Consider the following 25,021-nt stretch of genomic DNA (forward strand, 5'->3'; position numbering starts at 1 on the left):
AACAAACAGGTTCATCTTGGAGAGAGTGATGCCAGGCTGCTCCTTGGAGGCAAGCATTCTGAAGCTTCGTGTGACATACTTTGGACATGTTGTAAGTCCTTGGAGAAGGACATCATGCTTGGGAGGGTGGAGGGACAGCGCAGGAGAGGAAGACCCTCGGTGAGATGGATTGATTCAGTGACTAGGGTAATGTGTGTAGGTGTGTCGGAGACAGTGAGATTGGCACGGGATAGAGTTGGGTTTAGGGCTGTTGTGCATAGGGTTGCTATGAGTTACAGGCAACTTGATGGCACATAACAACAACAATATATCATTCAAACATTCAAAAAATATTTGAGTATGTATGTCAAACAGACATTGGGGCAGTATTTAAAGAGATGATGGATAAGATTTTTGGAGAAGCAAAGCAAATTATACTGTGTAATGACTGTCATTTGTAGTACTAACTTATTCACTAGTAATCAATATAAAGTTCAGAAGTGTTTGCTAAATTATTTAATTGTGAAGTAGCTTATGTGGAAATCCCCAAACTGGTATAGCAACAAAAGATCAAATTATATACATTAAGTAGAAATGACGAATTTTAAATCTTTGCTATTTACACACTGGACAACCCTACATTCTTAGATTCTTTGCTTTCAGGACAAAAGTAATATTACCTTTCCATCTTCCTCACAGTGTCACACCGTAGGTGAACCCCCTACCATCAAATCAATTCATACTCCTCGGAACTCTGTAGGGTAGAGCAAAACTGCCTAATAGGGTTTCTAAACCTGTAAATCTTTATGGAGTAAATTGGCACATCTTTTTCCTTAGAAATGTCTAGTAAGTTCAAACCATAGATCTCCTGCTTAGTAACCAATTATTTTCACTTCTATGCCACTAAGATTCTTAAACTATAGTATAGTTTAAATAAAATCATTTATGTGGAAGTTCATTGACATGCTAATAACCACCAATAGATAAAATTGTTACTGTTGCTATTGATGATAATGTGTACCATCAAGTCAGAAATGACCAATAGCTGGCCCTCTAATGGGTTTTCAGAGGCAGTAAATCAAATGGGAGGAGATTGTTCCTCTTCTGTGGAGCGGCTGGTGAATTTGAACCGTATGCCTTTGCATTAGCAGTGCAGTTCCTTAAAATGCTTGCTGAAGAAGATCAAAGACTACAGCCTTCAACATGACTTGCATTTCAGCTTTCAAGAAGATAAAAATTTATACCACTGGACTAATAAGCAATATCATCAACACTCTTGGCAGCAGCGATCAGGAGCTCTGGAGACACTGGGCAAGTCCACTGTGAGGGACCACTCCAAATTACTGAGGAAGAATGATGTTAGTTTGAAGATGAAGGTGTGCATGATTCAGACCTTTGGGTTTTGTTCCTAAGTTGCTATGCATCTGAGAGCCTGTAAATGAATAAGGATGACTGAAGTCTTTGAGTTATGGATTGGAGAAAAGTACTGGCTATCCCATAATAGACTGCTGAAAGAACAAGCAGATCCATCCTAGGAAGATTGCAGCCAGGGTGCTCCTTGGAGGCAAGGATGACAAAGTTTCATCTCACATACTATGGGCAGGTTGCTTAGGAGAAACTATTCCTTGGAAAAGGACATCATGCTTGGAAAAGTGGAGACTGTGCAAAAGAGAGGAAGGCCCTCAACAAGATGGGTTGACACGATGACTACAACAATGGGCTCAGGTATGTCGCAGATTGTGAGGATGGCACAGGACAGGACAGGGATTAGATCTTTTGTTCATAGCGTCACTATGAAGTTGTACTATACTCAATGGCACCTAAAACAGCAAAACCACCAGAGCTCCCCAATTGATAAAATTAGGTGCCTTATAACATTTTTCAAAAATAAGATTATATTTGTCTTATTCCTTCTTTTAACTCATTCTTTTTTTGAGAACCATAATGGGAAAGGGCTTCATATTTATTCATTATTAGCTCAGGGAGCTCAGTGGTTGGGAATTATGCTGCCAACCCTGAGGCACATGGTTCGAATCTGCCAGCTGCTCCACACAGGAGAAGGATGGACAGTCTCCTGATGTGTGATTTCCTGCCTCTGAAAACCCACTAGAGGGTCAGTAATGAATTGGTTCTGACTCCATGGTACATAACAGTAACATCTTGGAGATGCCGGGGCAAAGTTGTGGAGATCACGTGGGTACACAGTTAATACTTAAGATGAAATCCATTGGAATTGTTTGGCATATACAATATCACACATACACAACTTCCTGTTGTACTGGTTTGTGTTCTGCCAAGTGAACTTCATTCTTTCTCCCATTTATGGAAGGTAACTCATTGGTCATTGTGGAAAGTATTGAGGATGCTTAGGAAATTGGCTCAAGCTAATGGTTCTAAAAAACATCTTATGAGGAACTAGTAAGCCTTGTGGGCAGTTGTTCTATGTTCCAAGGGGTGGGTGTGTGTGTGTGTGTGTGTGTGTGTGTGTGTGTGTGTGTGCGCGCGCGCACTTTAGTCTTTAAAAACAGAGTGGTCTGCCATTGTTTGGCTTAAGGTCACAAGGAAACAATAAAGCAAGGTTAGAAAAATGGAGGTTGGAGTGTTCTTGGATTCTTGCCAGCCTTAGCCAGTCTGTTTCATACTCATAATTATTTATGAGAAGCAGGAGTAGAGATCTCCTATTCTGTAATTCCTTAATGCTGACATCAGGTCATTGGCCTGCCTTGCAGAGTAGAAATAAATCTCTTACAGCCAGCATTAATGATTTGCATAGGTTGGCAGGTTCCTTACCTGGTAAGAGTTAGAATCCTTGCATAACCATCAACCGTAATTGGATATAGTGGAGTATGGTAGAAGCAAACGTAACAAGCAGGTTAAATAAATAGGAACTAAAAACCAAAAGTAAAATAGTGTTTACATTTACATGCAACAATGCCAAACTTGATTTTTCCCTGTAGGATATCTTCTTTGTGTAAGATTGAAAAGCAGAAACAAAACTAAGCAACAGAATAAAATTTCTACTAATAAGGGGATGACTTTGAGTTGTGGTGCTAGAGAAAAATATTGAATATAACTTGGACTGCCAAAAAACCAAACAAGTCTATCTTGGAGAAAGTATGACTAGGATGCTTCTTGAAAGTAAGGATGGTGAAACTTCATCTCACATACATACTGGTAGGAGGGGCCAGTTCTTCCAAGAACTCTTCCAAGAGGACATCATGCTTTGAAAGGCGGAAGGTCAACATATGAAGACTCTCAACAAGGTGGATAAATTGAAATTGTGACTGTAACAATAGGCTCAAGTATATCAGAGATAGAAAAGATGGCACAATCCAGATCTCTTGTTCAAAGGGTCACTATGAGTTATACTTAATTTGATGACACATAAAAACAACAGCAAGCATTACTTCTTTCTGTTCAGTGTATCTACTTCTTCGTGTGGTCTAACAGATCAGTTATTTTCTGGTAGTAGTTTTATATTCAGGTCCAGATCCATTTGGTTGTGACAGACCACCTTTTAATGTGGGTGGTTTCAACCATTTATAGTTGCAGCTTTCTTCAGTCATTCAGGGTCTGGTATTGGAGCTTCACTTTATCTTATTACTTCTACGAAACTATTAGTGTTAATCATAATCATACCAGTATAAAACACTACACTTGGTCCACTTGGCTTTAAGATTATGCAAAACATTTCTTTCCCTTTTTTTCCCCCTAAACACATTTTCTGGAATTACAAACCAAGGTATAAAACATACATTTCCTAATATATGTACTCTTTACAACTTGGTACATACCTTCAAGCTATTATTTGTTATATTTCATATTTTGATACAACTAGACATTTCACTTTAAGACAAAACGACTTTCTTTTCCTTTGAAAGGGACTCGCTACCATTCTTATCCTTGTACTTGATTATAAAGGCTTAGATATATCTCCTTTTAAATGTCTTCTACAGATTTTCAGTCAGTTCTGACTATATAGTATTTACATTCTGAAACAAGTGTTTACTTCTTAAAGGGTTCAACTCTTATTTATTCTTTAAGAAAATTTCTCTAATTCCAAGATAGTGGCCTAGTGAGTAAGGAGTTGCACTGCTAACCCAAAGGTAGGTGGTTCAAATTCATTGGCTGCTCTGTAGAAGAAAAACAGAAATTTTTCTTCTATACAATTTACAGCCTCTAAATACCTGTGGGTTGTTGTTGTTGTGTGCCGTAGAGTCAGAACTGACCCATAGTTGACCCTCCAGCAGGTTTTCAGGAGTAGTTAATTGCACAGGAAATTGCCCATCCTCCCACGGAGCAGCTGGTACCCTCGAACTGCATGCCTTCAGGATTGCAGCACAGCATCTTGCCACTAAGCCACTGGTTCCAACTCAACAGTAATGAGTGAGTGGCATTTTCATCAGTATTAACAAGCAAGGAAGCAAATGGCCTTCCTTAATTTTATATATGTTTACCTGTACAAAACATAAACAGGTATCTTAGGTATCTTTGTATCCCTAGATTTTCGGTTTCCATTTTTCAGTTATGCAACTTAAAAGGAAAAAGGAAAAAGCTGTTTACTTTCTTATCATTTGATTGGTTGATGGGAAAATAATGTTATCAACCTTCTTTAAAATATTATAACACCTTTTTCTCTTGAATCTCAATAAACGCTTTTCAGAAATAGGAAGCAGACAACTTAAAGGTGAGGAATTAGAAATCAGTGACCTTAGAAACTCTAAGCAGATGGTTTTTTAAAACTGTGTTTCTCATTTATCTCTAAAACATATTGGAGGAAAAGTTTACACTATTAGGGAGAAAAGTTTCTGAGTCTTAGGGTGGTTTGCAGGTGGCAAGGTCAAATAAATGAAATAGCTTGGTGGGTAAGTTTTCCTAGATGTATTCATACTTTTAGTATTGTTTCTTCCATGCATAATAGAATAGTTAAAGGATTGTTGTTGTCATTGCTGTTGTTATGTGCCGTCAAGTCGCCTGCGACTCATAACGACCCTATAAACAATAGCCCAAACCCTGTTCTACCCCGTGCCAATCTTATTATCTCTGACACACCTACCCTCATAACCCCAGGGACAGAATCAATCCATCTCATTGAGGGTCTTCCTTTCCTACACTGTCCCTTTACCCTCCCAAGCATGACATCCCTCTCCAAGGACTGGTCCCTGCATGCAAAATGTCCTAAGTTTTAATCATGGGGCAATTAAGGGAAAAAGTTGGGTTAAGCAATCAGATCTTCCCACAGTTACTGTTCCAGGCCATTTTTACTTAGTTTACCTAAAGTACTTAAACAGTAATGACTGTTGATAGCTCAAAGTAGGGAGAAGAGATGGAGCAGGTTTAGTACAGTCACACCATAGAAATATCTATCTTATGTGGACACAGTTTTGAAAGAGAGAAAGGGAGATAAGAAGTTAAATAGTGTAGGAAAGCTGCTGTCTGTGAATAAATGTGAGTTGTGTATCTCTTACTCCTTTAATTGGTTTCAGGCTTCAAGGTTTTTCATAATGTGAATTTATCACCACGTTTCATATAGCTCTGATATTTAAAGATAGTTTTTCTTATGACATGAGTCCAAGTGTACGCCAGCATTCTTGTGTTTAATTTAATAAACAGCAATTTATACCACTCTTGGAGAAAAAAATAAAACCGGTAACTGAACTGGGCAAGAGATGCTGTTTTGGTCTTCAGACAAAAGAGTTTTCATGGTTAACATGTTGCCGCTCACTTTTTATATTGACGACCGTGCTTAGAAACACTTGCCGTCATTTACGGCAACATGTTAATAATACTTAAACTTGACTTCTCCTCAAAAGTAAGCATTAGTACTAGCGTGGTATACCTAACGTTTTTAAAAAGAGAAAGACAGACCTAGAGCATGGTCATACATTAGTCAATCTTAAATTTTTCTATCACTCCTGAAAGATAAGAAATCTAATCCTTAGACTTTGTTTCTATTTCCTTGCCATTATAGGGTCCCTATTACCTTTTGGAACAATCTTTACTCTTCCAGACTGATTTTGTGTTTAGACTGGCTCAAGATGAAGACCAGTGTTAGTCACTTTAGAGCTTAGGTTGATTTGTCTCTGACCTCACAACTCTTATCTCAGGACAAATCTATTTGGACTTATTATTTGTTAAGATATCAGATTTTTATTTATTTAGCAACTACTATAGCTTGCCTCTGGAAACCCTCTGAACTTGGAAAAATTAAGAAAGTTATAGAAGTGTTCAGGTATGTTATTCATTCATAAAGTCACTATGAGTCACCTATGACTCAGTGGCCATTTAACAACAACATAAAAAGAGCTCAGTTGGCCTAATGGACAGAAAGTGATGCTACCAAGCCAAAGGTGGGTGATTTTAATCTATGAACCGCAGGCCTACTTTTAATTGTTTTGGGTCAAACATTCTTCTAGGTGGTATAGCACTGATCTGTCGATTTGCTGTACAGAGGTAACTTGTGGTTGCTGTTATGCTTAACACTGTGACTCTGATGTGCCAAATGTGACCCATGGCAGACAGTATTTGGAGGTGCTCCCTGATTAAAATAAGCTCTGAAGCAGGAGTAGCATCCACCTCCGAAATAGCTTGCCTCTGGAAACCCTATGAACTTGGAGAAACAAAGAAAGTTATACAAGTGTTCAGGTCTTTTGTTTGTAGGGTCTCTGTAAGTCGCCTATGACTTGACAGCATTTAACAACAACAACATGTGGTACAGCACTTGCTGTATGAAGCACTTATTGCAGAAGATCAAGGAATGGAGCCTTCAATGTGTATTGCATCTCATTGTCAAGAAAAATAAAGATTATTACCACTGGACCAGTAAGCAGTGTCATAGTGGATGGAGAGGAAATTGAAACTGTCAACAGCTTCATCTTGCTTGAATCTACAATTAACACCCTTACTACCTGGAAGTCAGGAAATAGGAAGAGACACATTGCACTGGGAAAATATGCTTTTAGGGACCTCTCCAAATTATTGAGGAGTAATGGTGTCAGTTTGAGGACTAAGGTGTGTCTGATTCAGGCCACAGCCTTTCTGGTTACTTGCTATGCATCTGAGAGCTGGACAGTGAATAAGGATGGCAGAAAAAGAATTGATGCCTTTGAGCTGTTGTGTTAAAGAAAAGTCTGAACATCCCATGGACACCCAAAACAACTAACAGACATATCTTGGAGAGAGTACAGCTAGAGTGCTCCTTGGAGGCAAGAATGATCAGGCTTCACCTCACATACTTTGTGCATGTTGCTAGGAGGGACTTTTCCTTTTAGAAAGACATGATGTAGGAAGGGTGGAAGGTCAGCGAAGTATGAGGATGGCACAGGATAGAACAGTATTCAGATCTTTTGTTCATAAGGTCACTGTAAGTTGTACTTGACAGCATAACAGCATATGATACATGAAGCTCTGGTGGCCTACTACTGGTAAGAAGTTGCACTACAATCTGAAAGCTCATAGCTTCTTACCAGTAGTAGGCCACCAGAGCTTCATGTATCTGAAAGCACGCTGTTCAAATGTACAGCTGCTCTGCAGGAGAAAGATGGGCCGTCTCCTCCCATGTGATTAACTGCCTCTGAAAATTCACCAAAAGATCAACTAAAGGTGGGTTTTGACTCAATGGTAAAATCACAACAATATGTAGTACAATGAGCACTGGTGGCCTAGTGTCAAGAAGCTGCACTGCAGTCCCAAAAGCATGCAGTTCTAAGCCACCAGCCGCTCTGCGAGAGAAGGATGGGCAGTCTCCTCCTGTGCAGTTAACTGCCTCTGAAAACCCATTGGAGGGTCAGCTGTGGGTTGGTTCTGACTTAACAGTACACAACAACAACAACATGTAGCACATGCTAACAATTTAGTAGTGGACAAAATGTGAGTTTTGTCTGTGGGTTTACAATCTTATAGACAATGTTTGTTTCAATCGGCCTTTTTTTTTTTTTGGCATCCATTCATCATTGTCATCCAAAAGTAAAAAATAGAAAGTTCAGTTAATGTTAAAATGCATTTCATCAAGCAGTGAAAAAAACTAGAGCCATAAAAGCCATTGTACCATTATTGTTACAATACTGATTTAGTGAATTGAAGTTAAGAGAATTGGATATTTAGGTGAGACCTTTGGCATGACCATCAGTTCCCAGGTTCCCAATTTTAAATGTTAGGATACTCTGAAAAAAATATCTAAGACTCTATGTAGAATTAAAAGTCTCAGTTTTTTTATTTATTCATAACTCAAGAAAAATACTTAGAAGGATTTCAGTCAAAGAATATCTTGATAAGAGTTTGTCTTAGATGGACTATATTTTTTTCCTCTTTTGTTAATCCTTCTTCACCCTTCACCTCCACCCCACTCTACGCCCCCCGCCCCAAAAAAACCCAACTCCATTGCCATTGTCAGTTCTGGTTCATACAACCATGTGGAACGGAGAAGGCCCACTCCATAGGGCTTTCAAGGTGGTAAAACTTTACAGAAACACCCTACTACATCTTTCACTCTTGCCTGTCTGGTGAGTTCAAACTGCTAACCCTTGAAGGAGCAACTGAATACTTAACCACTGCACCACCAATTACACCATGCTTAGTCCCTACCCAAGTGCAGAAGCAACAGTATTCATACCTCAACTTACTGTGTTAAATGATGATGATTTTGATGGCAAAGTTGAGGTTAGCAAAAAGTGATGTTAGCCATCAATGTGTCCTAATTACCACATGTTCACAGCTATGTAAGGTGATATTTTTATACCAAATTTTACAAGTGAAGAAACTGAACCTCAGAGTATTACACAGCATATGACAGTTCATTAGTTGTGGACCTTGATTAGAACTCAGATCATACTGCTTTAGAAATGTCATTCTTAGCTACTACTTATTTGTAAAACTCAGTCTTCCTCTCCCCCCAAAAAATGTATTTTCTAATGTCTTTGTCAAGTTGTGGTTCCAAACTTTTGTCTTATCATGTCACATTGATAGTACCAAAAATCTTAGTGATTACCAGTTGCATTCACTTCTACCAAAAGCTGCTTTCAGAAAGTGCAGAGAAGACTTCACAAATAATTAAGGAGAAAATAAATTGGTTAAGAATGCTTTCAGTGACATTTCCCACTAATTCCTCGTGCTTTGATTTACCTTCCTCATGTATTCATCTTTCATCTGTTGCCTCTTTCCTGAATTCAGAGGTGGTACTATCAAAATACATCAGGCTGATTCAGGAAGTCATTACAGTAGCAATTTTGCTTAATAACTTTAAGTAGCTGCCATTGACCTAGAACAAACTCAGATTACAGTCATTAGCACCTTGAAAGCCACTCCTCTTACAGAGAAAGACATGGACAGACAAGGAGAGTCAGTCAGCTGAAAAGTGGCCTTAATGTTGATCCTAGACCCATAGGGACATTCTATAAAACTATCATTGGTGTTACCAAAAAAAGAAGAAAAAAGACATAGGCAAGTTACTCAGTTTCTATTCCCCAAAGAACGCTCTATTTCATTTATGTTCATTGATTGCATGGGCATCTACTAGGAGTCTTTAGTTTTTTTCAGGCTAGCAGTCAGGAATGGTTTAAGAATCAAATGTTTCAGAAGGGGATAAATAAATTTAAAAAATCATATTAAGACAGCTCAAGGTTTTTAACCTTTAATAATAAAGCCAAGGCAATTCAGGTTACTTAGAAAATTACTATATTTGCCACTTGTGTAAATGCATCTACAGCCCTGCTGTCTGCTAATTGTGACTCCAGCAAAAGTCACATCTCAGGTTCAGTTCCCAGCATGGGTTTCCCCAGTGGAAAAAAAACCAGCCAAAGTAATAAGTTATGTGATGAGGGTACAGTAACAGTTGGGGGTAAAGGAGAAGCAAACACCTGCCACCCAATTGTACTCATCCCAGTTGGGCCAGACTATGCTCTTTGCAGTGTGATCCTTCAGTTTCTCAGAGGAGGTGCAGAGATTGTAATCTCCCATTGAACCACGTTGAGCTATAATATATTCATTTTCAAAACCAGCCTATAGTGATTACAGTAGGATCTCAACAAATGGTTAATATATATTGATGGAAAACACATCCATATGTTAATAAAGCCTCACTCAGGATCTTTGCAGAATAGTCTATGTCATTTTTGTTAAGTGCCATGGGTTTGACTCAGAGAGACCCTGTGAACAGCATATGCAAACCTTGCCCTATCCTGTACCGTCCTCACAGTCTACCCCATGCTCAAGTCTGCCATTGCAGTCACTATGTCAATCCATCTCGTTGAGGGTCTTTGCAGACCTTTCACTTTTCCCAGCCTTATGTCCTTTTCTAAGGACAGGTGCCTCCTAATATCATACCCAAAGTGTGTGAAACAAAGTTTCACCATCCTTAAAACCAGAAAGTATCTTGATTGTAGATTATATTAAGTCCAAGATAGGTTGGTTTGTTCTTTTACTAGTCCATGGTATATTCAGTACTCTCCACCACACCACAAGTCAAAGTCATCACTTCTTCCTTAGTCTTCCTTATTCATTGTCCAACTTTCACATGTATATGAAGCAATTGAAAAGACCATGGCTTGAGTCAGGTGCATCTTAGTCTTTCAATTGATAGTCTTGCTCTCTTTCAGAGTACATTTGTCCAGTGTGATACACCTTTTTTATTTCTTGACTGCTTCTGACATGAATTCAAGTAAAATTAAATCCATGACCTCAGTCTATTATCCATTTATTATTGTTGCCTATTTGGTGTAGATGTGAGTATTTTTGTCGTGATGTTGAGATATAATTGATATTGAAAAGTATATGTAGTTTTTTAATCTTCTTCAGAGTTTTAGATCTTCATGACTTCATGGCTTGACCTCATTAAAGCAAGATTGTGTCATCTGTATGATGCCAGTTGTTAATGAGTTTTCCTCCAATCCTGATGCCATATTCTTCTTCATGTGGTCCAGCTTCACAAATTATTTGCTCAGCATACATACTGAATAAATATGGAGAAAGGCACAACTAGATGCTACCTTTCCTGATTTTAAACCTTACAGTAACCCCTTGTTCTGTTGGAACCACTTCTGCTTTGTTTAGGTGTTTGATTTACATGAACAAAGTTAAGTGCTCTGGAATTCCATGGAGTCGTCCATGTTATTGCTTTCACCCACCGTCCTTGAATTACTAGGTGGCAAGTAATGACCATCTAGGAAATAACTGTTTGTCTAGATAGAATTACCATTATTTGAAATAAATTGTTCATGTTGCATGGTTTCAAAAAAATAATAACTGGCAGTTGGCATTATCCACCGATTTCTACTCCTTTTCCAAGCTTTGTATCCCTCCAGATAGCCTTTGCCTCAAAGTTCTAAGAGAGCTTTGCAAACCACTTGAGAAAAGAGTAAAGTGAAGTGAATACCTTTCTAAAAGCTATTTGCATAATTAGATAGAATCTTTAAGTGTGATGCCAAAGTAGCTTGAGGTTTAATTCATCGCTAATCAGATGTGGCCCAGTGTAGTTTCAAGTTCAACTCCATCCTGACCTTCAATTTATGTAACTTCCACCTACCCCAATTTAGTTTGATTGAGGGTACCAAGTTAAAAGAAGTACTTCTTTAGAGATTCACCCTACAGTTAAAGGAGACAGAGTAGGATATATTTTTGTGCACATTGGAAAAACATCTCTGTATGTTTTTATTTCTTTCTGGGTGATTATTAATAAGATAATGATTATGGGTCTGCAACATCCCCCTGCACCCCCTGGTATATCTTTTTCTTTCTAAAAAGGATTTCTGACAAATGAGAAGACTCAGTTTTTCTGTTTTATTTGTAAACAAAGTGAAGAATATGAGAAAGAGCTGTCCTTGCCAGTCATCTCACTGGCTAGCTAGCTGTCAGGAAGCACATCAGGTGCGCTGCCATCAGTATGCTGGAAATGTCCAGGTCACTGCGAGTGCCTCAGCTGACCCAGACAGTTCAGTTGCCCTACTTTTCTGCTGCTCCAGCAGAGAACGAATTGATTGTGGCTTAATCAGATAAGATGGGAATGATTGGCAAGTGGAGAGAAGTAATTGAAAGATATAGTGAGGATGCCTTTTGCTTCCTCAATCAAGTCAGCATATCTGCCCTTTGCCATTGAGGTTTCTGCTCCTAGCACCTTGTTGTGTGCTCAGAATACTAAAGCAGGAAAAGCAGACAGGAATGTTCATTGTCATCGTGGTTTGCCATGAAGATCAGTATCATAATTTCTATTGTGATATAGCTTTTGAAATTTCCAAATTGCATCATTGCAAGCACCGGGCATGTATGTATTTAAGAATGTCACTCAGAAACTTAACTTAGAATAAAATCAGATGCACCAAACGTGAACAACAGAAGTTAGCAAATGATCTAGCCTGGAAGCATGGATGCTAGCAGAAGGAAAATAGGCACTTCGCATGATAAAATGATCACCAGTTCTGCATTCTTTCCCTTATTTTCCACTGCATTCTCTATTACTGTGGAAATTTACTCAATCTGCAAAGAGATTTTTGGTGGTGGTGGTTCAAAGACGTATTGCTTAGGCAGTCAGTGATTGTGAGATGGACTTTAGGGTAAAACTGGGTAAAAATATCCAAATCATGAATCTGACATTTACTAGTTAAGTGAAAGGAAGTCTCAGCTTCATTTGTAAGTAAGTAATCTTTCACTTTCTTGGGAGGAAGTAATCAATAATACATATAGTGCCATAGCACAATGACTGGTATATAGTATTTAATAATTAGTGCAACTCTAAAAAAACTCATTTTAACTTTGGGGAAACCTCCTTTCAAAGGATTCTCTAGGAACTACATTGAGGGCTCAGCAGGTTCCAAGTGGTCTGATCTTTAATTTTGATTAACATAGATCCACTTTAGTGAGTCCACAAGTCAACTTCCCAGCGATCCATATGCTAGGATGACTCATGGATAAAACCAGTTCCCTAAAGCTACACCACCTCAGTCCTGCAACCCATGCCAGCTAAAAGGACAAGGCCAACAATTGCTTTCTAAAGAAAGCTTTAGTGTGACTATTAGCTAAGGAGTTCTGGTAACTTAGTAGTAAAGAATTGTACTACCAACCAAAAGTTCACCAGCAGGAGGAAGATGAGCATTCTCCTCTTGTGTGACTTACTGCCTCTGTAAACCCACTGGTGGGTCACCTGTGAGTCAGTTTGTACTCCACAGTGCTCAAGAACATTGCCTGCAAATCACCGAGATTGCCTGAACATTTTGAGAAGTACAGAGGCTTGGGGTCATCACAAACATACTGATTCTGAACTCCTGTTGTTGTTGTTGTTGTGTTGCCATCCAGTTGCCTGTGACTCATAGCGACCCTATGTACAACAGCTCTAAACCCTACTCTATCCTGTGCCAGTCTCATGGTCTCAGACACACCTACCCCCATTACCCCAGTCACCAAATCAGTCCACCTCATAGAGGATCAGCCTCTCCTGTGCTGTCCCTCCACCCTCCCAAACATGATGTCCCTCTCCAACAATTGGTCCCTCCTTGTAACCTGTCCAAAGTATATGAGACAAAGTTTCAAAATCCTTGCCTCCAAGGAGCAGCTTGGTTTAACCCTCTCCAGGAACAATCTGTTTGTTTTCCTTGCAGTCCATTGTATTCTCAATACTCTTCTCCAGCACCACAGCTCAAAGCCATCAATTCTCCTTCTATCCTCTACCCAGTCGTTGTCCAGCTCTCTGACGCATAGAAAGTGATTGCAAAGACCATGGCCTGTGTCACATGCACTTGAGTCTCCAGAGTGACACCATTGTTCTGCAGTACTTTGGAGAGGTCCTTAACAGCAGACTTTCCCATCACAATACATCTTTTAATTTTAATTTTCTGGCTGGTGCCAAGAATGTTGACTGTGGAGCCAAACAAACTAAACCTGTTAACAGTTTCAGTCTCTTCTTCATCCATCCTGATGTTGCCAACTACCATTTTAAAATATCAAATACTCTAGTGATTTTTAGGCACCAGTTTCCAATGTAGACTTCTAATGAAATCTCCCAGTCTTTTTTGAAGCATATAGGCTGTGGGAGGTCTATATGGAGAAGTTTCTAGCCTATCTACAAAAAGCATCAGTTATAGACTGAGGACATCTTGTTCTGCCACCTCACCACATAACTGCATATAAACCAGAATGTAAGGAATCCCCGATTTACAATATGTGAGTTATAAAAAACTGCATTTCAAACCACCTGCGGGGTTTTGTTGTATTGTTTTAGGGCATGTAGACATGCACAATCAACCAAAAATACTGTTTAGTAACTTTGAGGTACCATGTGTGTTAGCTATGTATTGCATAACTTTAAAATGTCTCAGTCATCTTTCACTATCTCACCACTGTTGTAGCTCAGGCGTTCAGGAGCTCTTCAGCAGAGTGGGTTTTTATCAGGGTCTCTCAGAGTCCGGCAAGATGTCACTTAGGGCTACAATAATCTGAAATCTTGACTATTGTTATTGTTGTTGCTTCTGCTGTGTGCCATCAAGTGAGAACTGACCCATAGTTCACCTGACACCTGCTTTTCAGAGGCAGTAAGTCACACAGAAGAGATTTGCCATCCTTTTCCTGTGGAGCAGCTGTAGCATTTGAACCTCATACCTTTGGGATTGCAGCACAGCTGCTTATCACTAGGCACCAGAGCTCCTCAGAGGTTTGGCTAGGACCAGACCTTTGAGGTGGCTCACTCACATGCCTGCCAGATTTTGCTGGTTTTGTCAAGATTCCCCCATTTCCTTGTAACTGGGATCTCTCCATGAGGGTTCTCATGACATGGAAGCTGGCTTCCTGCAGAGTGGGCAACCCAAGAGAAAGAGGAGAAAGTCACAGTACCTTGTATTATTTCTATTTATACATACACATATATATTTCTATTTATAATATATATTTCTATTATGTGTGTGTGTGTGTGTGTGTGTGTGTGTGTATATAGTTGTTGTTCTTAAGTGCTGTCGAGTCATAGGCGACTCATAGCAACCCTGTGAACGAAAGTCCTCAACACTTGTGTGACTTTCATCCTCTCTCCAGGTTCATAGGGTTTCTGGAGGCAAGCTGTTATGGAAGTGGATGCCACTCCTGCTTACAAGCTTGTTTTAATCAGGGAGCTCCACCAAACACTGTCTGCCATAGGTAACCATTAACGCACATGACACATCAGTGTCACAGTGTTCAGCTTCAGAGCAACCATGAGTTACCTCTGTACAGCAAGTGGACACACCAGGACCTAAAGGAATGTTACAGACGGGGCTGGGGTGGGGTGACGGAGCGCATATAGAGAGCAGAGAAAGAGAGTATATAGAGAGAGCATATATAGCTTATACAGGCCATGGTCTTTGCACTTTCTATGCATCAGAGAGCTGGACAATGCTAGGGATGATAGAAGGAGAATTAATACCTTTGAGCTGTGGTGTTAGAGAATAGTATTGAATATACCACGGACTGCTAAGAAATGAACAGGTTCGTCTTGGAGAAGATTAAACCAGGCTGCTCTAAGGAAGAAAGGATTCTGAAGCTTCGTCTGACATACTTGGGACATGTTGCAAGGAGTGACCAGTCCTTGGGGTGGACATCATGCTTGGGAGGGTGAAGGGACAGCGCAGGAGAGGAAGACACTCTTATGAGGTAGATTGATTCAGTGACTGGGGGAATGGGGGAGGTGTGTTGGAAACAGTGATATTGGCACAGGATAGAGCAGGGTTTGGGGCTGTTGTACATAGGGTCGCTATGAGTAGCAGGCAACTCGATGGCACATAACAACAACATATAGTAAATATAGATATAGATATAGATATATATCTCCTAGTCTTATATGTCACACAAGGTTCCTTCCACATGATGCCATCAATTAGAAGAAATTCACTAAGTCCAGCTCACATGCAAAAGAAGGTAAATTAGGCTCCACCTTTTAAACAGTGTGTCAAGAAATTTGTGGAGATAACACTTGGATTAATTGCCTTAGAGCCGTTTTAATGATGTATAACAAAACAAAACCCATTACTGTGGAGTTGATTCTGACTTATATTACCCTCCATCAGTTTGAGCACCACCAACATAGAAGATAGACGTTTTCCAGCTTTTTAACTCACTGGCTCCAGTCTCTTATGCACCACGAGGCCTTCCTTTCAACTTGAAAAGCTTCATGGCAGGCTACATGCCAAATTTCAGCACAGAATCACAGTTTTCACTTTCCTCCATGGCAACACCATATATCTGTAAAATGCTCTAGAGGCAACTGGCAGTTTCAAAGATCCACTTAATATTTAAAAGTTAATGTAGCATTAATTTTATTCCTCTCAAATTACATAATACTAAGTCTTTCACAACTTACTGGAAGGATGAGAATAAAGAAATATTAAAATTAAAATATAAGCGCAGAGAAGCCAAAGCACAAGGAAGAACTCAAGATACCAGAGAGTTGATTAGAAGATTTCAAAAGGCAGCATGGGATGACAAAATCAAATGTGAGCCATCAGAATGTGAGGGACTCAGAATAGAGGTCAAGCCATCACTAACTTTATTCTGCAGTCTCCTCTCCCACTGCTCACAAACAGGTAAACCCTGCCTCAGCAACATTCCCCCTCTGCCCACCCAGCTGGCAGTGTGGGCCACTAGCTTCCTTCTCAGGAGGCAGTTTCTAGCCTTCTGACATCAGATTCCACTTGAGAACTTAGAGCACATCCAAAGCTATCTCCCTGACTTTTCACTTTCTGTTGCCTCCTGTATGATTTACTCAGTTCTCCAAATGGAAAAGTAAATAAAACATGCTCCTTTTTTCCTGAATGATCCTCCAGTTAGTTGCTCAAGAAAGGAATCCAGGGATCATCCTTCTGTTTTTTTCTTGCCCTCACTACTTTCTTGCCCCATCCATTGTAGTCCAAAGTCCTGTCAGCTTTATGCCATTATGTGCTCTCCCCTTTTGCAGAAGACTGCAGAATGCAGTGATTCAAAGCACAGACTGTATGTATCTTGTGCGAATCCTAGCTCTGCCACTTACTAGCTTGGGAACCCAGAGCCACTTCTTAACATGGCAATGCCTCAGTTTCTCATCTGAGTGGTAAGAATAGTAATAATAGCTATTCAACAAATAGTTATAAGGATTAAAAAAGTTAATAGCTGTAAAGCACCTAGACCAGTGTCCAACACATGATAATTATTACATTAGTATTTATTTAATAAAAATAAATACCTAAATAATGCCGCAACTTTCAGATAGAGCACTTAGCTTTTATTCTTCCGTTCCTGGCTTTTTTTTTTTTTTCTGTATACAGTACTCTTAGAATATTTCTGTAAAACCTGTCATTCACTGGTTTGCATTAGAGACTTCTCAATTTCAAATAAAATTGGCCCTACTCCATGGCCTATTGGAGTGCTGGTGACCCAGCGGTAAGGAATTGTGCTAATACAAACTTACCCAGCTCAAATCCACCAGCCGCTCCGCAGGTGAAAGAGGGGCCGTATCCTCCCATGCAGTTTATTGCCTCTGAAAGCCCACTAGAAGGTCAACTCTGAGTTGGTTCAGACTCAGCAGTATACACACAACACGGCCTACAGTTCTGAAAAATTCAGCCAGCACCCAGCTCACTTAAGTACTCATGTCACCTCTCTCTTGCTTTTCTTGCTCTGGTCTTCTTTTACTTCCTTGGACCCACTAAGTCTTTCCCTGTCTCAGGTCTTTTGAAGCATTGTGCTTCCTCTCCCCCTAGCATACTCTCCCTGTTCATGGGTGGCCCTTACTACCTCATAGATTTAGCTTGTGTGTCATATCCTCAGAGTGGCCTTCCCTGCCCTGACCCCCATTAGGTTCCTTTCTTCCACTATTGGTTGGATACCATGGAGTCATTTCCGACACATAGCGACCCCATGTGACAAGATTAGAACTGCTTTGTCAGGTCCTCTAGGCTATGATCCTTACAGAAGCAGAAAGCCACATCTTTCTCATGCAGAGCTTCTGGGGTGTCTAAATGGATAACTTTTTGAGCAGTGGAGCGCTTAACCATACCCCTTTTATACAAACTCATCTTGATAGGTAACGTTAACATTTAGCTCTTCATTTTCTTAGTTTTTGTTTGACTTTCCTATCAGAACAAAGACTCCATGAAGTGAAAGGCTGTCTTGCTTACCACTGCACAGCCTTTGCTACCACAAAAAGATGCTCGATAAGCTACAAGAGTAACTGAGTGAAGATAGACAAGTAGACACATTAACAGTATTTAAATAACATGGTAAGATCATAATAGAGACATATCTTACATATATCTTACTCTCCCTACGGAACAGAGCAAAGGAGTGCTTCAGCTGCCTAGAGGGCCAAAGTGTTTCCTAGGAGTTAATAGAAGAGCTGAGTGTAAAAGAGTAGGGAGGTGGAATTTCAGGCCAAGCACATGGCATCATAAGGAACAGTGTAGGATGTTCATTTTTGTTAGGTGCTGTCGAGTTGAGTATGACTCATAGTGACCCTATAAACAACCTGTCTGAACACAACCCTGTCTGATGTCATTTTCATAGCCTATGGCATACTCAAGCACATTGCGGCAGTCACTGTGTCAACCCACCTGGTTGACTGTCTTCCACTCTTGATACCCCGCCACCTTCTCAAGCATGACATTCCTCTACTGGCAACATGCCCAAAGTATGTGAGACAAAACTTCATCATCTCTTCCTCCAAGGGGCACTCCGACTGCACTTTCTTCAAGATGTCTCTGTTCTTTTGACAGTCCATGAGATCTTCAGCACTCTCCCCCAACACCACAGGTCAAAGGTACAATTCTTCTATCATATTTTGCCATTGTTCCGCTCTCAGATGTAGAGCACATGATTGAAAAAACCGTGACCTGAAAAAGCTGCAACTTAGACCTCATACTAACATCAGTGCTCCTCAATAATTTGGAGAAGACCTGGACTACAGACCTTTCCAGTGCAATATGTCTTCTGATCTCCTGACTGCTGGTACTGAGTGTACTGATGGTGGATCCAAGTAAGATGAAATAAGTTACAGTCTCAATGCTTTCTCCATCCATCATGATGTTGCCTTTTGGTCCAGTGGTGAGGAACTTTGTTTTCTTGACATTGAGATGCAATCCATATTGAAGGCTGCGGTGTTTAACCTTCTGCAGCAAGTACTTCAAGTCCTCCTCACTTTCAACAAGCAAGATTGTGTCATCTACATAACAAAGGTTATTGATGAGTCTTATTCAATCCTGATGCCACATTTAGGAAGTAAATATTAAGCCAATCAGCTCTCCTAGATGATGGCCCTCAATGTTAGCAGTTCGGAATGTATTGATACTTTTGGTACCTAAAGCCTATATCAAAGACAAACATGCATAGTTTTAAAGTTTCCAAGAGATAATTAGCACTGGAAATTTTGGCATTACTAACATATAATTAATAGTTTAAATCAGAATTAGCCATTAGAAGCAGGAGATTAAAGTAGAAGGATAAGTTGGAAGGAGAAGAGAACCTGTACAAATGTCATAGAAGCCTACAGACTGAATAAAATCCACAGGACTTAGCACTTTCTAGAACTTTGAAGAGAGTGAAGTGAGAGAAACTATTTATATGTTCACACTTTTGTAGTGTTTGAACATTTGATAAGCATGTTATTTTTTTAAAACATACAGAATTTTTTTAACTGTTTTTTTTTCCTTTTTCCTTTTTTATTAATTTTAATAGACATTTACAGAGGTTTTGGATTTCCATTCATTCATTGCCGCATTTTTCTCCCTGCCCACCCCTCCCCACCAGCTCACTCCCCCCTCCAAAGAGAAAAAGAAAAAAAAATATTCCTTCATTAGTATACAATTCCCACATCCCTTGTCCCCCACCCACCACCCCGAGTACACTTCTCTATGTAACCTTAATTCTGGATTCCTGTACTAACCATAATATTCAATCATATATCACTTCTAATCCATACAGAAATTTTTAAAAATCACATATAAAGCGATTTTGTTGTCCTCTGCTGTCCATCCTTTGACTCTCTAGTTGGCCCTTTCTGTTAGCAGTAGAATCATCAGTTGTGCAAGGTGATTGGTTTAATACTGAGTAGTAGTCTCTACATCTTTTCATGGTATTTTTCCCCCCCTAAAACCACAAAATTTTAATTACAAACCAACTATAGAAAGCATACATTTCCTACTCGTGCAGTACAAAATTATCTGGTCTACTTGGGAAATTACCATCACCACATAGAGAAGGAGCAAGTGACACTCGGCTCTATGGAAAAAACTACACCCCAAAATGGGAGTCTTTGTCTTCTCTCTGTCCTACTGCTTACCTTTGATTTTACCACCGACTTGACCTTAGTTTCTTAACTAATATTTGAAACAGTCACACTTATACTTGTCTCTTCAGGAACGTGCATTCATCAGTTGAGTACCTCTCCTGTTGGTAACATTAGATGCATAGAAGACACCTGTGAACAAGGCAAATATACTCCCTCTCTGGGTAGAGTTTTTTCTACTGAGACATACAGACAGTTTACTAACACCTACTAAAACTAGGGTTGGTTTGTACGCTGTCATATCACATTTTACTTGGATTATAACATCTTTCTTATTTTGAGTGGAGTTGGAAAAACACCTTCTTTGAGGTTTTTTTACCAAATTAAGTAGAAATGACAACATTGTCTTGATTCTGCGGATCCTGTGTAATAGCCGTTTGTGCCCTGTGAGACTGAAAACATGCCCTTAATTTAGCAGAATGAACTGAGTTTGCTGCATCATGTAGTTATCCTCCTTGGAAGGAAACACAAGATTACTGGTTGGTTTCCGATTTAGGTTGGACCCTGGTTGTTCAGTCTGTGACAAAAGAAGTGAAGAGAAAACAAACCACATTTACATACTAAAGAATCGCAGGCTTTACCTGCAATATCTCCATTTCCTACACAATTCAGGCTTAGGATTAGAATTGTTTCTGTCACATTCCTTTGTAGAAATAGTCTTTTGTAAATCAATATACAAGTACTTTATAAGTCTGGACAACTGTCTCTGGATAAATAACAATGAAAGATGCTAATTATGAACTATTTCTATTCACTTCTCAAGGATGTACTTCTTAACCAGTCAGAACATATTAATAGGTTTTTAAAATGTACCCTAAAAAAGATCAGAATGTTTATTTAGCTTGTTTATGCTCATTTCTATTACAGTCATTCAAGCAAAACAAAGAGATAGTATACAGTTGTGCATCCAGGTTATGCCTTTTAACTGTAATTCAAGAAGCTGGACTACAAGAACTAGAATGTAGCATTAGGAATGAAGACAACTCATTAACAACTTGCAAAATGCAGACAATATAACCTTTCCAGAAAGTAAGAGGATTTGACTCTTTATTGATGAAGATCAAAGACTACACACTCTTATATGAATTACACCTCACCATAAAGAAAACAAAAATCCTACAACTAAAAGATTGACATTTTTAAGGATTTAATTTTATTTGGATCCATAGTCAATACCGATGGAAGCCATAGTAAAGAAATAAAATGATGTATTAAACTGAGCAAAATAAAACAACTTTTTTATTCAGAAGCAGAGATGTCACTTTGAGGACTAAGGTGAGCTTGACCCAAGCTGTGGTATGTTCTTTCGCCTTACAGGTGTGTGAAAGCCAAGTAGTGAATAAAGAAGACCAGAGAAGAAATAATTCCATTTGTTCGTAAAGTTTGTAAAATACCATGGACTTCTAGAAAAATGAACAAATCTGCCTTGGAAAAAATGCAGACAGAATGCTCCTTAAAAATGAGAATAACAAGACAGGTCTCACTGGCAGTTCAAATCCACTGGGTACTCCAAAGAAGAAAGATAGACAATCTCCTGCCATGTGATTTACGGCCTTGGCAGGTCTGCTGGAGGGTCATCTGTGAGTGTTTTCCTTGGAGAAAGGCATCGTGTTTGGTACAGAAGAGGGTCAGTGAAAAGTCATCTCTAGTATTAGTAGCTACTACTTGTTGTTATTGTTGTGTGCTCTTGAGTTGGAACTGACCCTTAGCTGACTGACCCTCCAGTAGGTTTCAGAGGCAGTAAATTGCATAGGAGGAAATTGCCCCTCTTTCTACCACAGAACAGCTGGTGAATTCAAACCACCTGTCTTTGGGTTGGCAGTGCAATTCCTGATGGCTGAGAATCTAGAGCTCCCTGAAGGGAAGCTATCACTGTTGCTTAGTAAAGAAGAGGGTCTGTGAAGGAGAGGAAGACTCTCACAAAGTGGATTGAGAATGGCATATGATTGGGCATGGTTGTGTTCTGGGTACCTGGAAATCAGAGCCATGTGATGACAAAGTGATTCTGATGCTCAGACCTATTCATGCTCAGATCTGCTTTGCTGCTTCTGTGATTCTTACCCTTTCTCTGTTTTCCTCGTTTCTGTCTCATTACTCATTGCCATTAAGTCAAATGACTCATCATGACCATGTAGGACAAATTAGAATTAACCCTGCAAGGTTTCCAAAGCTCTGATCTTTACAATAACTGCCACATCTTTCTCCCCCATATGAGCTTATGACTTGACAGTGTAGACCTTTCAGATAGCATTTCCAGTGCTTTAACCACCACATCACCATGGCTAACTTGCCACATTTCTAACTGAAGGAAAGTTAATTTAATGGAATACCCAGATTTTATTTTTTTGACCAGTGCCTATTTATACAGTTATCACAAGACAAATGAGCTAAAAGCAAACTGAATGCTATTTTACTTAATTAATTAATAATTAAGATCTGTTTTTCATTGTGTCACTGTGGGTTGCACTCAACAGCACGTAACAACAACAACAACAAAACTGTCTTAATTAATTAATTTTTTAAAAGAATAGGTTTGAAGCATTAAAAAGCAATGATTAAAGACCAGATAAGTTGTGGGGTTCCATCAAGGACATCATCCAAGAAAGAGGAAAAGGTCACTATGAAGAGAGAAAAAACTAAAATCGGGGGTTGGGGTGGAGGTGTGTGTGGGGATTGTGTACCCAATGAAGGAGTTTTTCTTTTGCTTTTCAAGGAGAGGAGCGAACTGGAAGGGGGGGGGCTGTTGGGTGGGGAGAAAAGTGCAACAATGAAGGAATGGAATTCCAAAATCTCTGTAGATGTTCATTGAAAGTAAAAAAAACAAAACAAAACACTAAAATCATTGTCAGAAAAGAACCTGAAAAATTGAAATCAGTAATTGGTGTGATATTTGAATAACCTGTGTGTTATCTGGTTTTCTTTTTCATCTCTATCTCTATCTCATCTCATCTCATCTCATCTCATCTCATCTCATCTCATCTCATCCTGTCTCTAGCACTCAGAATTGTACTTCAGAATATATCTTTAAATAAATATTTGATGATGAAAATAAAAAAAAGACAAATGAGCTAAAAGCAAAAAATTTTAACCCAGTTTAGACCACCTAGAGGCTCTTCTTTTAAACCTAAATGTGTTTCCTGCTAACTTGGGCTAGATGTGGAGAGAGGCAAATAAAATCCTTTGTCTTCACATCAAACTGTTCTATAACTTTTATTAAGTAATGAATATTACTAAAAGACTCTTGAGCAGATGAGGAAAGGTCTATTTTAATCCTCATAATCATATAAACTAGAGAGCTAGGCAGATGAAAAACCAAATAAGGTTTCTTCATTGTGCTGCACACCTTGCCTCTTGAGGGAATGGGTAGTTCAGGGAAATGTTAACTGACAAAGTGATATAAAAAGCAAAAGGATATTTTTCCCCCAAAGCTATATGGTCTAAAGTCCATAATCCCACTACTATAATATAACCTTTTTTCGAGTGACATTATTTTTCTCCCAAGCAAATAGTCTTGGTTTATAAAATGTTTTCCCTTTTCCTGATGCCCCTAAAAAAACCAACAAAACAAAGAAACTCCTTATGTTAAAGTGGCAACAGCTTCTTTTCTTTTAAGGAAAACAACTCATTTTTGTGTAACCAAACCATAAAAACTTTGTAAAGTGACAGTTGTGTGAGGTGTATTTTGTCTATTAAAAGAGGCCACAGAACCTTGTGGTTTCCTTGAGGTGTAAGATTAATATTTTGCAAAAATAAGTAATCATTATCATGTATCACATACTTTGTTTTTCTTAGAAAATAATGTAACAGTCCTCAAGTGGGGTTTAGTAAATGGAAGGACCCAAGTGAAATACAGAGTAATGATGGGCAAGGTCCATGGTGATTAATTTTATAAAATATAAAGCATGAGAAACATGGTATGAAACACAATTAAATGAAGAATTATGTAAAATGCAATGTATATGAACTTTGTAAACAAACCAATAAAAAACAAAAAAGCTTTAAAAAACCCTAAAAATGGTACTAGCATATGACCCAACAATTCACATTCTAAGTATATATTCAAAAGACTTCAGCAAAGATCGTACAACAGTGCTCTTTGCAGCACTGTTTATAATAGTTAAAGGGTGGAAGAAATCTAAATGTTCATCAGCAAATGAATAGATAAAATATGGTGCATATGTCCATTGGTATATTACTCAGCAAGTAGGAAAAATGAAGTCACAGTAACTATGTAGTCTGAATGGAGGTTGAAGACTTTATCCTGAGTTAATAAGTCCATCCTGATGTGGAGTTCTGGTGGCCTAGTAGTCGTGGTAAGAAGCTGCACTGTAATGCCTAAGGCATGCAGTTCAAATCCACCAGCTGCTCTACAAGATAAAGATAGGCAATCTCCTGTGCAATGAACTGCCTCTGAGAACCTACTGGAGGAACAGCTGTGGGTTGGTTCCGACCCAACAGCACACAATAATACCACGAGAACATAAATGTTGGATGACCTCATTTGTTGTTGTTGGTTGTTACTTGCCATTGAGTCACTTGTGATTCATAGCGACCCTATGTACAAGAGCTCTAATCCCCACTCTATCCTGTGCCAACCTCATTGTCTGACACACCTACTGTCATTACTCCAGTCATGGAATTGATCCATCTCATCGAGGGTCTTCCTCTCCTGCGCTGTCCCTCCACTCTGCCAAACATGATATCCCTCTCCAAGGAATGGTCCCTCCTTGTAACATGCCCAAAGTATGTCAGCTGAAGCTTCCGAATCCTTGACTCCAAGCA

General features: G+C 39.2%; 1 protein-coding gene and 1 pseudogene across 1 annotated transcript in view; both read left to right on the forward strand.

The window, feature by feature from the left end:
* The window catches only part of TRAPPC12 (trafficking protein particle complex 12), a 169,699-nt gene that overhangs the window by 95,219 nt on the left and 49,459 nt on the right, over positions 1-25,021 (forward strand). The window lies entirely within an intron of this gene.
* LOC102872769 overlaps positions 8,548-25,021 on the forward strand; it is a 21,599-nt pseudogene continuing 5,125 nt past the window's right edge.

This window comes from Elephantulus edwardii, unplaced genomic scaffold (assembly GCF_000299155.1).
Source record: "Elephantulus edwardii isolate Elephantulus edwardi_28Jun2011 unplaced genomic scaffold, EleEdw1.0 scaffold00025, whole genome shotgun sequence".
Taxonomy (NCBI): Eukaryota; Metazoa; Chordata; class Mammalia; order Macroscelidea; family Macroscelididae; genus Elephantulus; species Elephantulus edwardii.